The sequence below is a fragment of the Microcaecilia unicolor genome, chromosome 9, assembly GCF_901765095.1.
Source record: "Microcaecilia unicolor chromosome 9, aMicUni1.1, whole genome shotgun sequence".
Taxonomy (NCBI): Eukaryota; Metazoa; Chordata; class Amphibia; order Gymnophiona; family Siphonopidae; genus Microcaecilia; species Microcaecilia unicolor.
The window spans coordinates 207580975-207598950 of record NC_044039.1 but is presented as its reverse complement, the minus strand read 5'-3'; the positions used below and the strand labels follow the sequence as shown (position 1 = coordinate 207598950).

General features: G+C 44.6%; 1 protein-coding gene across 1 annotated transcript in view; it reads right to left on the bottom strand.

Moving 5' to 3' along the window:
• The window catches only part of TC2N (tandem C2 domains, nuclear), a 101089-nt gene extending 88072 nt beyond the window's left edge, over positions 1-13017 (bottom strand). Inside the window, exon 1 of the mRNA XM_030213828.1 lies at positions 12465-13017. The gene's annotated coding sequence lies outside the window, so the exon portion shown is untranslated. The remainder of the gene's footprint in view (positions 1-12464) is intronic.
• Between the last annotated feature and the right edge of the window lie 4959 nt (positions 13018-17976).

The following is a 17976-nucleotide window of genomic DNA, read 5'->3' as shown; positions in this document are numbered from 1 at the left end:
GCATCTCAGAGACTTGGTGGAAAGAGGACAATCAATGGGACACTGTGTTAACAGGGTACAAATTGTATCGCAATGATAGAAAGGATCAAATTGAAGGGGGTGGAGGTTGCGTTATATGTGAAAGAGGGAATTGAGTCAAATAAAATAAACGTTCCACAAGAAGCAGATAGCAGCGTGGAATCATTATGGACAGAAATTCTATGTGCAAAGGGAAGGAGTATTCTTGTAGGGCTGTACTACCGTCCGCCAGGACAGAACAAACAGACGGATGAAGAAATGTTTACAGAGATTAGGAAAGCTGGTAAATTGGGCAACGCTATAAGAATGGGTGATTTCGATTACCAAACTACTGAATACTCCACGCTCATGTACTGTGATGCTGAAATCGTTAAACTTTCAAAAGAAATGGAGAAAAAGTCAGCAAGGGACCATGCCACAGCAACTAAAGATAGTCCAAATAGGCACGCTCACCATTAATTATAGATCAGAGAAAAAAAACTTCACCACCAAAAATATGTGAACAAAAACTTTTCAGGATTACAATAGGTCAATATTTCATGTTACTTCCAAAGGGCAATATAATAAACCACAAAAGGTCACCAGCAACAGTTCAACAATAGCAGCAGCAATCAAGTATAAAAACCAAAATACTCATCTGGCAGTCACTGGGAACTCAAGTCAGAACGCCAACATTTAAAAAAAATGTATTTATTTATTTATTACATTTGTACCCCGAGCTTTCCCACTAAAAATGTGTCATGATGTCATCAAACCAATCCACCAATCAGGCTATAGAAATGCTTTCCATTCTAAAGCAAAGTTCAAACACCTATGGGTAATCGCCGTGGGAATATTTGCCGCTGGCTATGGCAGAAGGAGCAGCACTGGATTTTTGAACGTTAGACTTTGATTCCGTGGGGTTTGAACGAGTAGAAGTAAATCGATTTTTTACTCGTTCCAAAAGTACAAAGACTAGGGGACACTCGAGGAAGTTACATGGAAATACTTTTAAAACAAATAGGAGGAAATATTTTTTCACTCAATGAACAAAGGGGTTTTTTTCCCCCCTCATACTTGTAATGTTTTGTTGGAGAATAACGTGTACATTTTTAGATGCATTTCCATTTGTCTGTACTCATAGGTTCCACAAACATATTTATGCGTTCTATTACGAAGCAGGAGGAGCACAGAGCAAAAGTCAGTGGGATGGCTGTAAAGTAAGGCTCCACCACCGTAAGAGAAGCAGGTAGTCTGGAGAAGTGAGTGCCACGGAGACCTCCAAACCTCAATGGGAGCTGGGCAGACTTCTACAGTCTACGCCCTGATCGTGACTGAATAGATAGGGATGGGCTGGAGTGTAAATTTTAAGGGGCTTCAACGTTAGCTTCAGAACAGTACTGGGCAGACTTCTATGGTCTGTGCCCTGAGAAAGGCAAGGACAAATCAAACTCGGGTATACATATAAAGTATCACATACAATGTAAAATGAGTTTATCTTGTTGGTCAGACTGGATGGACTGTACAGGTTTTTTTTTCTGCCGTCATTTACTATGTTACTATCCAGCTTATTTTCGAACGAGAAGACCGGCCATCTTCCGACACAAATCGGGAGATGGTCAGCCATCTCCTGAAGCCGGCGAAATTGGTATAATCGAAAGCCGATTTTCGCCGGTTTCAACTTCTTTCCGTCGCAGGGCCAGCCAAAGTTCAAGGGGGCGTTTCGGCAGGTATGGAAGGCGGGACGGGGGCGTGGTTACGATGGCCGGCTTCGGCCGATAATGGAAAAAAGAAGGCCTGCTCTGAGGAGCATTTCGCCGGCTTCACTTGGTCCATTTATTTTTAGGACCAAGTCTCAAAAAAGTGCCCCAACTGAGCAGATGGCCACCGGAGGGAATCGGGGATGACCTCCCCTTACTCCCCCAGTGGTCACCAACCCCCTACCACCCAAAAAAAAATTAAAAATAATTTTTTGCCAGCCTTTATGCCAGCCTGAAATGTTATAACTAGCTCCATGACAGCAGTATGCAGGTCCCTGGAGCAGTTTTTAGTGGGTACAGTGCACTTCAGGCAGGTGGACCTAGGTCTATCCCCCCCTACCTGTTACACTTGTGGTGGTAAATGGGAGCCCTCCAAACCCCCCCCCCCCAAAAAAAAACCCACTGTACACACATGTAGGTGCCCCCCTTCATCCCTAAGGGCTATGGTAGTGGTGTACAGTTGTGGGGAGTGGGTTTTGGGGGGGATTTGGGGGGCCCAGCACCCAAGGTAAAGGAGGTATGTACCTGGGAGCAATTTTTGATTTCCACTGCAGTGCCCCCTAGGGTGCCCGGTTGGTGTCCTGGCATGTCAGGGGGACCAGTGCAATACAAATGCTGGCCCCTCCCATGACCAAATGCCTTGGATTTGGCCGGGTTTGAGATGGCTGGCCTCGGTTTCCATTATCGGCGAAAACCGATGCCGGCCATCTCAAACCTGGCGATCTCTGACATTTGGCCAGCCCGAACCGTATTATCGAAACGAAAGATGGCTGGCTATTTTTTTTGATAATACGGTTCGGGACTGCTGTTTGCAGCGCCGGCCATATAGATGGACGGCGCCATTCGATTATGCCCCTCCACGTGATGTTACCCTCCTTTACTGTATTCTTAGATTACACAGGGGCCAGATACAAACTTACTGCTCCTCAGTTTCAAACCATGCAAAGGCAGTAGACATTTTGGAAGAAGGATTCTGAAACCTCAGTCTAGCTCTTCTAATTTATTGAAAGTCCTGTCTAACCATGTTTGGCACTCCCTTGACTGCTCCCAGTGTGCTTTGTTTAGTTATACATTTTGTATATTTTTCACTTCTCACTCTGTAACGGTTCATGTACAGTGTTAAAAAAAATGAAATGCAAAAAACCCATGCAAAGCATTATAAGATAGGTATCTGATTCTTGGATAGGAGGGATTTCCCTTTTATTCCAAGTTTCCCAGAATATCACATGTAGCAAAGGAGTGGAGGAGTAGCCTAGTGGTTAGTGCAGTGGCCTTTGATCTTGGGGAACTGAGTTTAATTCCCACTGCAGCTCCTTCTGACTCTGGGCAAGTCACTTAACCCTCCATTGCCCCTGGTACAAAATAAGTACCTGAATATATGTAAACCACTTTGAATGTAGTTGCAAAAAAACCTCAGAAAGGCTGTATATCAAGTCCCATTTCCCTTTCCCTATTTGAGGTTCTAGATGGAATGTTGCTACTATTGAGATTCTGTTGCTACTATTTGAGATTCTACATGGAATGCTAATGTTGCTATTCCACTAGCAACATTCCATGTAGAAGCCTGCCCTTGCAGATCAGCAACACGGCCGCGCAGGCTTCTGTTTCTGTGAGTCTGACGTCCTGCACGTATCCTGGGGAACTGAGTTTGATTCCCACTGCAGCTCACTTAACCTTCCATTGCCCCTGGTACAAAATAAGTACCTGAATATATGTAAACCACTTTGAATGTACTGTAGTTGGAAAAACCTCAGAAAGGCAGTATATCAAGTCCCATTTCCCTTTCCCTTTATGCAAGATGGATATGAAAAGATGTTTACTACAGGAAAAAAAAAATAAAACATTTGAAACTCATGTATTTAATACATGATTTACATTGCTTATTCTTTGTTTGCAGAGGATATGTAATTAAACTCTGGAATTCGTTGCCAGAGATTGTGGTAAATCAATTAGAATAGTCTATATAATTCCACGGTGGGGGGCAATAAATTCAAAGACCGAAAAAAAAACCCCTGCACCAAACTGATTAACAAACATAAAGCAGTAGATGTTATCCACTTGACCTCAGCGGTGACTCTTTTCACACTGGGACACAGCCCAGTGACTCACTGTAGTCGTCATCGGTCATTCAATTTTTAATAAATAGTTTAGAAACTTTTTATAATATTTTAACTCTTTATAAATAAAACACTACTTTATTTATTTATTGCACTTGTATCCCACATTTTCCCACCTATTTGCAGGCTCAATGCGGCTTACAAAGACCTGATATGGTTTCGCCATACCAGGGTAAAGAATACAATTGGTGTTACAAAGAAATCAAGGAAAACAAGAGGAATTGGTCAGGTAGTTATATAAAGATACAATCTGGTAAAGGTGGATAAATGTTGTGGATTAGTTAGTTACGGGTTTTCATGGTAGGCCTTGTTAAAGAGAGAGGTTTTCAGAGATTTGCAGACGTTACTTAATTCATTGATCGTTTTCAATTGAGTTGGAAGTGTATTCCACAGCTGCGTACTCAAATAGGAAAAGGTGGTCGCGTGTGTTAGTTTGTATTTTAATCCTTGGCAGCTGGGGAAGTGTAGGTTAAGAAAGGTCCGGGAAGATCTTTTAGCATTTCTGGGTGGTAGATCCACAAGGTTTAGCATGTAAGTCGGGGCATCTCCGTAAATGATTTTATGAACAATCGTGCAGATCTTGAACGTGGTCCGTTCTTTAAGAGGGAGCCAGTGTAGTTTCTTTCTTAGGGGTTTTGCACTTTCATAATCAGCTGTTTTGATTGATTATTAATGGATCCACACTGACGTGGTCCATGTTTCGGAAACCTGCTTCGGGGTGTGGTCCTAGGAAATCATAAAAGAATATAAAAAAAAACTGTTCTCATCCAACCTACACTTGGTTCTTCATGACTCGGAAGTACTGGAGAAAGATCCTTCTTTTAGACACAACTGGTTGAATATGACGAAAAAAAAAAGAAAAGAATTGTACATATTGAGCCTGCAAATAGGTGAGAAAATGTGGGATATAAATACAGCAAAATAAAATAAGAACGTCATAATTTTGGTTGCTGAAAAAGGCAGTGCTTATACCAAGGAAGCTTCATGTGTGGAGGAGTGGCCTATTGGTTAGAGCACCGGTCTTGCAATCCAGAGGTGGCCAGTTCAAATCCCACTGCTGCTCCTTGTGATCTTGGGCAAGTCACTTAACCCTCCATTGCCTCAGGTACAAACTTAGATTGTGAGCCCTCCTGGGACAGTATGCCCTGTCAGATTGACTCTACACTTGTCTCTAGATTGTACACCTGTCTTTTAGATTGTAAGCTCCTTGAGCAGGGACTGTCCTTCCATGTTAAATTGTACAGCGCTGCGTAACCCTAGTAGCGCTTTAGAAATGTTAAGTAGTAGTAGTAGTAGTGGGGACAGAAAAATATCCAGAGTACTTGAATGTAACTCACCTTGAGCTACTACTGAAAAAGGTGTGTGCAAAAATAAATAAATGTCAATTACAAGATGTGGAGGTGTATTTATTTATTTATTGCATTTGTATCCCACATTTTTCCACCTTTTTACAGGTTCAATGTGGCTTACAATGTATCATTCTAGGTGGATAATAGATTAGAAAGCAGACAGTAGTGTTACATAGAGACCATGAATAACATAATAGAAAATTAAGCAAGTAGATATATGAAAAAGCAGTACTGATTGTAGGCAGGGTGGAGATACTGTATCATAAATTGGGAAGTAATCCGGTAACACAGTTGCAGGAAGAAATAAAGATCTGTGTGTTTCAAGCTTTTTCACAGAATATATTGACAACTAAAGAGATGTCCTATCTAGGTATGCAATATCCTCACACGCCAAGGATTTACTTTGTGCCTAAAATTCCTAAGGATGTACAGTCTCCACCAGGAGATCCTACTGTATCACTAAATGATACTATACTCGAGCCATTGAGCAAGTTTGTGGATATTTTATTAAAGCTATTTGCTTGCAAGGTGTCTTCTTATGTTCAGGACAGAACTCAGTTTCTGGGGGATATCGATACGGTTCATCTAAATCCGGAGATGCTTTTTGTAACTTTGGATGTTAACTCGTTATACACTCAAATTCCTCAACAAGAAGCACTGGAGATTATACATGATGTTTTGGACAAGAGCGAGAGGGGCATCAATGGGTTCCTACTTCATTTCTAATGGAATTGGCACGTTTAATCATTACTAGAAATTACTTTTGGTTCCAAGGAACATTTTATCAGCAATACTAAGGAGTGGCAATGGGGGCACCGTTGGCGCCCTCTGGTGCCACTTTCTTTGTAGCTTCTTTTGAAGAAAAATTTATATATCCATCCACTTTGTTTCAGAAGATACATTACTGGAAAAGATTTTTGGATGATATATTTTTCCTGTGGTCAGGCTCAGAGCATGAATTCAGAGAACTTCTGGTTTGCATAACTACTTTGACCAGCCATTTACAGTTCTCTATTACTTTCAATAAGAATGTTATTGACTTTTTAGATGTTCGAGTATATACAACTGATGCTGGTATAGCTACCACCTTATTTAGGAAAGATATTGCACACTTTGAAAGTTTTCATCCTTATCAACTGACATAAGTCAATACTTGAGAATGGGCAGGATATGTCCCACTGAAGTTGAATTTGAATGCTGCAAAATTGACTTCTAAATTTTTAGTGTGGATATCCTAAATTTATAGTCAAGCGGGCTTATCTTCGAACCAAATTTGCACAACGTGAATCTTTACCGTGTTACCAGAGTACATCTGAGTTTTCTAGATTGATAGAACTGTTTCCATACACGCTTCATGTTAATGCAGTAATATCTCTTTTATTTAAACATTGGGAAGTATTACCTTTACAGATCTGCTTCAAGGATCAACCTTTAATAGCTTATCAGAGGGGCAAACCAGTGGGAGAAACTCTCACTTATAGATTATAATCCAGTCATGGGAGAAGTGGGTCACAGTACATGTGGATGTGGGGTATGTCAGTGGTGTAAAACTAATATTGAGGGGCCAGTTTGAAGATTAAACAGGTACCAACAGGTTTTGTTTTTGAGCTCTATGATCACCTGTGACTCTAAAGAGGTCATTTACGCGATCTTCTGTCTATGTAACTTATTATATATAAATTGCACTAGTAGAGTTGTTAAGGACCATTTAAATGAGCATAAATCACGTATTAAACATATAGTTTTAATAGCACCAGTGGTAACTCATTGGGTTGAAAAAGCTCATACCATTTCTGATTTAAAGTAGAGAATCTTTTTTCAATAAAAGCTATTAAACAAAAAAGAAAGTAGAGAATCTTAGATAAAAATAGAAGTTGGGTTGGAGGGAATATGAAGGAGCAGCATTGAATATATCAGTTGAACACTATACATCCAAGTAGTTTAAATTTGGAGATAGACTGAAGGTCCCTACTTTGATCAGTGTGTATTTCCCTATAAATGGGTGGTACCTCAGTGAGATGTCGAATGACGTCCCCATATGTATAGTGGGTATCTGAATGTCTGGTCACCATTTAGAAAATGAGCTGCAGAGATTTGTTTAAGTTTAGGTTGGATAAGAACAGTTTTTTTTAAATATTTTTTTAAATCATTTCCTAGGACTAGACCCTGAAGCAGGTTCCCAAAACATGGACCCTGTTGGTGTGGGTCTGTTAATATTGAATCAAAACAGCTGATTAAGCTAAGTAGCATTTTATGTATAGAGTTAAAATATCATAAAAGGTTTCTAAAATATTCATTAAAAATTGAATGACCGATGATAGTTATAGTGAGTCATTGGGCTGTGTCTCAGTGTGAAAATAGTCACTGTGAGGTCAAGTGGATAACATCTACAGCTTTATGTTTGTTAATCACTTTGGTCCAGAGACTGTGGTAAAAGCAATTAGCTTAGCAGGGTTTAAAAATAGTTTGGATAGTGTCCTAAAAGAAAAGTCCATAAGACATTATTAAGATGGACTTGGGAAAATCCACTGTTCCACTGTTTATTTCTGGGATAAGCGGCACAAAAACTGTTTTACTGTTCTGGGATCTTGCCAGGTACTTGTGACCTGGATTGGCCACTGTTGGAAACACGATACTGGGCTAGATGGACCTTCAGTCTGTCCCAGTAGGGCAACGATTATGTTCTTATGTTCTTTTGGGAGGCAATATCAGTCTCCCGGTTAAAAAGAACTACAAAAAAACAGTTCTTTGTGGTCTTGCTTCTCCATTTTTGTTCCCCCATAAATATAAAGAGGGTTATTTTCAAAGCCTTTTCAATGGGTAGAATGATTCTTTACCTGCAGCCAGCAAAGGCATTGTTTGAGGGCAGTGCTTGCATTTCCAGACATATATTTGGACTTTCAAAAATATGCACTTTCTTCTGAAAGCTTTCCCCTGGATTCTATATATGGCACCCAGATTTGCGTGTACAAATTATCTGAATAACAAGCTCTGAACCATCAATAATTGGGTGTTAGCCAATTATTGATATTAAATTGGCCATTAAAATTTGCACACATCTGGCTAAGAACTATTCTAGAAGACAGGGCACCCAACTCCCATAATGCATATCTCAAAAGGGAGTATGGCCATGAGAGGGGCATAGGGGCATCAGGGGTGTTCCAAAATGTTACACTACCCTACAGCAAGCCTACCCTAAAGACCCTGATTAAACTTATGAACCCATCTACCTAACGAACACCGAAGAAACAACGACAATGACAGTGACCCAGACCATATCTCCCACATCACCCCCCACATCACCTATCCCTACCAACCCATCCATTCTATCCATTCTATTCACTACCCCCCTATCACCTATCTCTACCGACCCATCCATGCTATTCCTATGTTATATTTAATTTCTTACCTTATCTAACAAAATTCTGTATAACCTAATACTAAGTAAGCCGCATTGAACCTGCTTTTAGTGGGAAAGTGTGGGATACAAATGTATTAAATAAATAAATAAAAATAAATTACACACGGAGGGCCCCTTTCACAAAGTGGCTAAAAAGGAATTAGTGCCGGGCTGCTGCGGCTTTGTAAACACGGATCAGAAAAGTATTTTGAACTGTCTGGAGTTTGGCTAGCAAAAGATTCTTTTTTACAACTGCTATACACGATATTACAATAGTCCAAATTAGTAACTACCAGAGACTGAACCAACAAACGATAATCTTCTGTTGAGAAACAATTTCTTGTCTGTCTCAGTTTTCACAGTCTGCTAAATATGAGGGTTAGTCAGGCGTTAAGGGTCCGTGGGCCCCTTTTACAAAGCTGAGGTAAGCCCAACGCAGGCTTACCTCTCTGTAAAAAGGACGTACCGCCGGTCTACCCCAGCAGTCCAGTGGCACTTCCCATTCCCAGCATTTATAGTTTCTGTCAAGGATAAAATGTTATTACAATTTATGTGGAAATGGTGAGTGATAATATGAATGGTGTGATTTAAATATTGATGTCGGGTATTTATTGGTTTTAATATTAAAACAGTTTTGGAAGATTTGATATGAGAGGTAATCAGTGGCATTCCTAGCCTGCATGACACCCGGGGCAGATCGCCGATGCACCCCCCCCTACGAAATAACACCTCCCCCCCCCCCCCGAAATGACACCCCCCCTGGGTGCACGCCGCTGGGAGGGGGTGCCGCGGCGCGCACCTGTCGGCTGAGTCCGAGTTCGCTAACTTCGTTCGTTCGCTGCAGCTCCCTCTGCCCCGGAACAGGAAGTAACCTGTTCCGGGGCAGAGGGAGCTGCAGCGAACGAACGAACGAAGTTAGAGAAGTTAGCGAACTCGGACTCAGGTGACAGGTGCGCGCCGCGGCACCCCCCCAGCGGCGTGCACCCAGGGCGGACCGCCCCCCCTTGGTATGCCACTGGAGGTAATAAAAAGATTTGTGATGATGCATATTCATTAGACATATGCTGAAAACCTATCTGGTTTGTGGCTCTCTGGAATTACAATTTGACACCTCTGCCTTAAAGGAAACAATCCATTTAGAGGTAGACTGAACATGACAGACATTTTTAATCAGTTTCTGAAGTTATTCAATCTCCCTGGAGCTCATGTGGAGCGGTATAATCAAAAAGGATGTCCACGTTTTGATGAGGACGTCCTCGCAAAACGTCCCCATCCAGGGGCGCCCGTATTTTCAAAACAAGATGGACATCCATCTTTCATTTCAATAATACGGTCAGGGATGCCCAAATCCTGAAATTTGGTCGTCCTTAGAGATGGTCGTCCCTAGATTTAGTCATTTCTGATTTTCGGTGATAATCGAAACCAAGGATGTCCATCTCAGAAACGACCAAATGCAAGCCATTTGGTCATGGGAGGAGCCAACATTTGTAGTGCACTGGTCCCCCTGACATGCCAGGACACCAACCAGGCACCCTAGGGGGCACTGCAGTGGACTTCATAAATTGTTCCCAGTACATTGCTCTCTTACCTTGGGTGCTGAGCCCCCCAAAACCCACTACCCACAACAGTACACCACTACCATAGTCCTTACGGGTGAAGGGGGGCACCTAGATGTGGGTACAGAAAGTTTGTGGTGGGTTTTGGAGGGCTCGCTGTTTCCTCCACAAATGTAACAGGTAGGTGGGGATGGGCCTGGGTCCGCCTGCCTGAAGTGCACAGCACCCACTAAAACTGCTCCAGGTACCTGCATACTGCTGTGATGGACCTGAGTATGACATCTGAGGCTGTCCATCCAAAATCGGCTTTCGATTATACCGATTTGGACGACCCTGTGAGAAGGACGCCCATCTTCCGATTTATGTCAAAAGATGGGTGTCCTTCTCTTTCAAAAATGAGCCCAATAATGTTCCAGTACTGAGAATCTTTAAAAGAACTTGAAAAGCTGTTGTTGAGTACTGGAGAGAGGAAGGAGAATTGAGTGAAGAGGGGAGAGAGAGAGAAACCTAAAAGATGTGGAGATTGCAATAAGTGAAATAGAGAAGAGCTAGAGGTGAAGACAAACAGGGAAAAACGTGGAAACTGATACAGTAAATAAAACTGGCTGATGAAAGAACACATGAAAGTAAAGGGCATAACGAACTGGAGAGAAGAAACAAGAAAAAGACTCTGGTGTCTATTTATCAAAGTGTTAAAAAAACAAATAAAGCGTTATGTAAATTGTGAATTCAAAAAGCAATACTAATGCATATGTTGAAACAACATGCTAACATGCGATTTTAATGCAGTTAAGAGTAGCTGTGTTTAAAAAAAAAAGAATTGGACACAAATCAGCTATCCGCAAATGGAAGTCTTTAGACCTTTTTCTATCCAATAAGGACTAATTTTAGGGTTAGAACTCAGCACTCTGTACCATATTGTGTGTTTTGTTCTGTTGCATTTTCTGTGGTGTATTGTTATGATTTAATAAACTTATTATAAAAAAAAAAAAGAATTGGACAAGTTACTGGAAGAAAAGTCACCATTAAGGTAGACTTCAAAATCTACCACTTGCCTCTAAGATAAGTAGTATGGAATCTATTTGTTTTTTGAGATCCTTCTGATTACTTTTGCCCTGGATTGTCACGATTGATAACAACTTACTGGGTCTGATGGACCTTTTGTCTGACCCAGTATAAGAACATAAGAATTACCAAATACTCAATTACAATTCTACAGGTAGAGGTATTGTTAAGAGAAACAGAACTATAACGAACTTATTAACACAGTTTTGCATGTTATCAGCTCATTTAGATAACACAGCAGTTGACCGTACCATATTTATAATAATTTAATGCCTGATAAATGTGTTTTAAGATGTGCTAGTTCTTGTGATAATCCTGGCATTAATAAAGAGATCCTATAAGTAGGGGATAGTGAATATAATTTAGAAAAGAGGGAGTGGAAATAATAGAGGGTAATACAACTTGGCAAGCAGAGGAATGGGACTTGATATACTTTCTGAGGTTTTTGCAACTACATTCAAAGTGGTTTACATGTATTCAGGTACTTATTTTGTACCAGGGGCAACGGAGGGTTAAGTGACTTGCCCAGAGTCACAAGGAGCTGCAGTGGGAATTGAACTCAGTTCCCCAGGAGCAAAGTCCACTGCACTAACCACTAGGCTACTTATGCCATAAAATTTTTTTGAAAAGTCATGAATAGTTCAGACAAGCATTAAAAAAAAAAAGCGCCATGGGAAGAAGTTCAAAACAAGATGTTGAGACAGACTCAAAGTTTATGTTCAATCGGCTTCTCTCTTTCACTTTCTTCTGGGGTTTAACTAGCCCTTCCTGTTGAGGAAGGTGGCTTAGTAAAGCTAGTGATAGCAATATCAGTAGCACTTAGCAGTCCAGCTAGGCAGAGGCATTGGAGACCATCAGCAAGGTGTGATTTATCAGAAGCCAACTGGGACAGCAGTAACAGGTTGATGCAGCCTGGTACCATTCTGCAGAGCTAGCAGAACCTAGATGCCTGAACAATACCACATCGGTGGCTGTGTATTAGACAGCTTGGTACGGAGACAAGGAAAAGTGTGTGTGTGTGTGTGGGGGGGGGGGGGGGGGGGGGGGGGGGGGATAAATGCTGGTTTCATTATGATTTATTTATGCTCATCCATGCAGGATAGTAAAGAACCAATGCGACAGAAAGACTGATGTGCAAACTCTGGGACATAACCACGCTCTATGGCTGGCAGTTGGGCCAGACTTGGCATTACCTACTATGCAATATAGGCAGCTCTTACCTATTACATGCAGATCTGCAGCTGGCATGGCTTTTGGTAGCTCAGGGCTCCTCATAAACTGTTCTTCACCATATCTGCACTGCTTTTTCAGATAAGTTATTCTGTACCCCCAAAGCACAGTACGCCCCGTCCAGCCTTTGCCAGGGATCCTGGTAACTTCCGCCGGCACTGCCTCTGTCCAGTCGCTGGAAGCCAGGGATTTATTTACCTGCAGTCCTTCGCTGTCATTCTCTCAAGAAACAGCGACAATGGAGTCAGACCAAAACAGGTGAAAAAGAAACGACAAAAACGACCCTTACAGTTAGGAAAGAAAAGGACGCCGGTCAAAACTCACACTGCCCCTCATTTTCTTTTTTTTTTACATAACGTGGCCGTGCTCAGTGTTGCGCGAGCTCCGCCGAGGAACTCCTCGCATCTCCACTGGCTGGCGCGCTCTCACTTTCCCTTCCCGTCCGGGATGCACTGAGAGAGCGCAGCCGGCGCGCGCTCTTCCCCTACACGTCTAAGGCGCGCGCTGCCACTCTCTGATCCCCTCCAGTCCGAACCCGCGGCCGGAGAGCGCGAGGCCCTCCCACCTGTCCCTGGGGCGTCCTGTAACGTGACTGACTCTCGTCCCTCCCCCCGCACCCGCCTAAACGACGAGGAAACAGGTTGTTGCCGGGATGTGTCAGGTGTTTGTACGCACGGGACAGTCTCACTTTCTTCTGGTAAGAGCGGAGGCACTAAACTGCATGGGAGGAGGGCGCGAAAAATCTTTCTCTAAAAAGGATGGTTCAGAGTCCAGTCACTCACCACAAGCATAGGTACTAGAGTAGCCATACTGGGTCAGACCAGTGGGCCATCTAGCCCAGTATTCTGCTTCCAACAGTGGCCAAGCCAGGTCACAAGTACCTGACAGAAACCCACTCCATGCTACAAATCCCAGGGCAAGCAGTTGCTTTCCATGTCTGTCTCAATAGCAGACTATGGACTTTTCCTCCGGGAATTTGCCGCTGTTACCACATTCTCCGGCAAAGAGTTCTTGAGCAACTCATTTGATTGTGTCCAAGGAGGGGTAATTTCTCTTGGGGTTAGCACCACCAATCATTTGGGGGCCCTTTTACTAAGGCGCGTAGGTGCCTACGCACGTACAACGCACGTAAAATTGGAACTACTGCCAGGTTATCGCATGCCCTGGGCTGTAATTCCATTTTTACATAAGTAATGCCACACTGGGGAAAGACCAAGGGTCCATCGAGCCCAGCATCCTGTCCACGACAGCGGCCAATCCAGGCCAAGGGCACCTGGCGAGCTTCCCAAACGTACAAACGTTCTATATATGTTATTCCTGGAATTGTGGATTTTTCCCAAGTCCATTTAGTAGTGGTTTATGGACTTGTCGCGCTTCCAAAACATGCAGTAGAAAGTTTCTACCACATGGCGCTGACCCGCAATTGGTAGTGTACACGTACGGACGATTACCACCCGGTGAACACATGAAACCTTACCGCTAAGTCAGTGGGTGGCGGTAAGGTCTCATGCAGAAAATGGACGCGCGCTGGTTTTAATTTTGCCGCACGTCCATTTTCGGGCACAAAAAAAGGCCTTTTTTTTTTTGCAGGTGCGCTAAAAAATGGACTTGGCGCGCATCCAAAACACGCACCTACACAAGCGCAGGATGTTTTTCGGCGCACCTTAGTAAAAGGGCTCCATTGCAAAGTTGGCTCCTATGACCACAATTCTGAAACTCTGGAGCAGTAGTAACAACAGCCTTAGGGCTCAGATCTTACTGAGGGTTCTAACTAGACAAGCAAATATCTTTGGGGGATGGGGGTATTGGGAATATCCATCTTGGTGGTATCAGAAATATTTTGTGTCCTCCTTTTACATTTCCTAATGGGTTTTTTCTATAACTCTGTACAAGTGTTGGTTTGTAAAGGGTTAAACAAATTATTTGTTAATTACTTATTGATATGTCTCATTTAGGGATCCTTTTACTAAGCTGAGCTAAAAAGTGGCTTTAGCATACCCTTAGTAGCCTAGTGGTCAGTGCAGTGGACTTTGATCCTGGTGTACTGGGTTCAAGTCCCACTGCTGCTCCTAGTGACTTTGGGCAAGTCAACTAATGTACACCCTGGAGGAAAGGAGGAACAGGGGTGATATGATACAGACGTTCAAATATTTGAAAGGTATTAATCCTCAAACGAATCTTTTCCGGAGATGGGAAGGCGGTAGAACGAGAGGACATGAAATGAGATTGAAGGGGGGCAGACTCAGAAAAGATGTCAGGAAGTATTTTTTCACGGAGAGGGTGGTGGACGCTTGGAATGCCCTCCCGCGGGAGGTGGTGGAGATGAAAACGGTAACGGAGTTCAAACATGCGTGGGATATGCATAGAGGAATCCTGTGCAGAAGGAATGGATCCTCAGAAGCTTAGCTGAAATTGGGTGGCGGAGCAGGTGGGGGGAAGAGGGGGTGGTGATTGGGAGGGGAGGATAGGGGAGGGCAGACTTGTACGGTCTGTACCAGAGCCGGTGACGGGAGGTGTGACTGGTGGTTGGGAGGCGGGAAATACTGCTGGGCAGACTTATATGGTCTGTGCCTTGAAAAGGACAGGTACAAATTCAAGGTAAGGTATACACATATGAGTTTGTCTTGGGCAGACTGGATGGACCATGCAGGTCTTTATCTGCCGTCATCTACTATGTTACTATGTTACTATGTCCATTGCCCCAGGTACAAAAAAGTACCTGTATATACTATGTAAACCACTTTAAATATAATTACAGAAACCACACAAAGGCAGCATATCAATTCCCTTTCCTGTGTGCTAAGGCCATTTTTAGCACAGCCAGAAAATGGTCGATTTTCCTTTTCCCAAATTAATGGCCAGGCAAAGCAGCTGGCAGAGAACCAGGGAAGCTACAGTTCAAATCCAACTGCAGCTCTCTGTGATCTTGAGTAGATCATTTAATCCTCCTTTCCTCAAGTGCAAACTTAGGTTTGTAATCCCTCTGGGATAAGAAATTACCTGCTGTACCACTTCCTCCAGTACATCACCCATCCCTTTGGACTTTATAATCCAAGGCTGCTCCTGATGTTTCTGTTCACCATCTGCTTCCCTCAGGATCAGACCTCCCTGTCTGTCCTCCTTCCAGCAATGTGCCTCTCAGGGCTACACCCTGGCCTTGAACAGGCTTCTCCAGCTCCAGCTCCCACTCCCAGGCTGGGTTTCCCTTACCCAGCCTGCAGGGGCTGCTGAAGCAATCTGCCGCCTGAGGCGAGAAATGAGCTGCCACCCCGGCTTCTCCTCTGCCACCTTGCCATGGGGTGTAAGCCAAGATGGAACATACAGATAAGATAGAGTAACAGGAGTAAGAAAATAAGGAACTCGTTTAAAGAAAGTCGCTTGAACATTATCTTAGCTAGGGTAGGAATGGATAAAAATGTCCTGCTATAATATGTGCAGCTGGCATCATTTACTTCTTCCGTTAAAGGCCTGGTTGAAGAGCCAAGCTTTTTTCACCTGCTTCCTGAAGTAGAGATAGTTCCTTGGGAGCAGGGGCCTAGCCACGGGCGGGCCTGGACAGGCCCAAGCCCAGCCACTTTCCCTTCAGGCTCGCCCACCCAACATCCCCTCCTTGTATGTCCTCCCCGCCGGCGCTGCCTCGGTCCCTGCATCATTCTTTTCTTCGCCCGTCGCCGGCAGCGCTGCCATTCATTCACACAGGCAGCTCCGCTCCCCTCTGCCGCGTCCTTTTGGCCCTACGTAAACAGGAAGTGCATCAGAGAGGGCCGGATGGACGCGGCAAAGGGGAGCGGAGCTGCCTGTGTGAATGAATGGCAGCGCTGTCGGCGACGGGTGAAGAAAAGAATGCTGTGCATCAGTCACTCCTGCAAAGTCTGCCTGATCATTCACTCCCAGACCCTTGGTGTTCATCCAGCGAATGCGGTAAACAAAACTGCCTTGCCCTTATTTACTTTGCAACTGTCTTTGTGGATAATGACTTTCAATCCAGCGTTTGCTAATTTTGAAAGTGATAAGGAGGCTGTCGGCTAATCCGGGTACATGCAGTACAGCTTCAGCTGTCAGACATTCATAGCTACTGTCTCCATATGGCTTGAATTGAATACTTCCTACTCTCGGTACCTTCGTGCATGGGCCATCTGCCATTGTTTCCTTACTGTCCCGTATCATACCGTGTTTCCCCGAAAATAAGACACTGTCTTATATTAATGTTTGCCCCCCAAAATGCGCTAGGTCTTATTTTCAGGGGCTGTCTTATTTTTCGGGGAAACATCGGGGTTGGATCGGGGTTGGCCCGCCCGCCCTCTGTCGCTCCCGGAACTAACCTTAAACGCCTCCTTTCACCTTCGCAGCAGCAGTGCAGGCCACTCCTTCCTTCCGTATCCCGCCCTCACCTGACGTAACGTCCGCGAGGGCGGGGCACGGAAGGAAGGAGAGGTCTGCCCTGCTGCTGCTGCTTGCTGCGAAGGTGAAAGGAGGCATTTAAGGTTAGTTCCGTGAGCGACGGAGGGTGAGTGGAGGGGGGGCCCGGCGACCTCGGGTGGGGGGGGCGGCCCGGAGGCAGCCTTGTCCGGCTCTCGGCGGCCCTGCTTTCAAACAAAAATTTGCTAGGTCTTACTTTCGGGGGATGTCTTACTTTCGGGGAAACAGGGTAGCATAGTTGTCAAGTATTTCATGGCTTGACTAGTGCCCACCCATCCAACCTGTTGGCCCACCCAAAAATTGCCTTCTGCTTGGGAGGACCTTAGTGACCTTGAAGTTGCGTAGAGGAACATGTGGTAAAAGCAGTTAAGTAGCTGGGTTTACAAAAGGTTTAGACAATTTAAGGCAAGATGGCTCCCGGAAGGAAGCAATGAGAGGCAGCCATAGCCGCCGAGAGGGGGGGCAGGGGGGACAAAATTCCCCAGGCCCAGGCCTCCAAGGGGGGCCCAGCGCTGCAGTCCCACCCGCCCTCCATCGTCAACCGTCTGCCACTGGGCGGGGCCCCCTGCATTGAAATCACAGCACCTCACACCTCTGTGTGAAAGCGCTGCAAGCAGCAGATCACCTCCCTTCAGGCCTCCTTCCCTCCCTGTGTCCTAATCCTCGTCTGACGTAACTTCCGCGAGGGCGGGACACAAGGAGGGCCAAAAGGAGGCGATCTGCTGCCTGCAGCGCTTTAACACGGAGGTGAGAGGCGCTTTGATTTCAATGCAGGGGACCCGGCCGGTGGAGGACGGAGGAAGGCGGGTGGGGGGGAGGGGGAGCGGCGGCGACCTCGGGGGTGGAGGGGAGCGGCGAGGTCGCAGCCCAAGGGGAGCCGGCCAAGTCTCTCGGCGGCCCTGGAGGCAGCTCCCGGGACTGACTTTCTGTTTCTTGCTTTAAACTACTATTTCCTCATTTCTACATGCCAAAGCACCGGGGCAAGCAGCGCACCTACCTAGAGTGCCTGTTGCTCCTTCAGCTAGACCGATGGCTTCTTGATGCCAGGCTAAGAATCGGGAAGTGTTGCTTTGCTTTTGGATG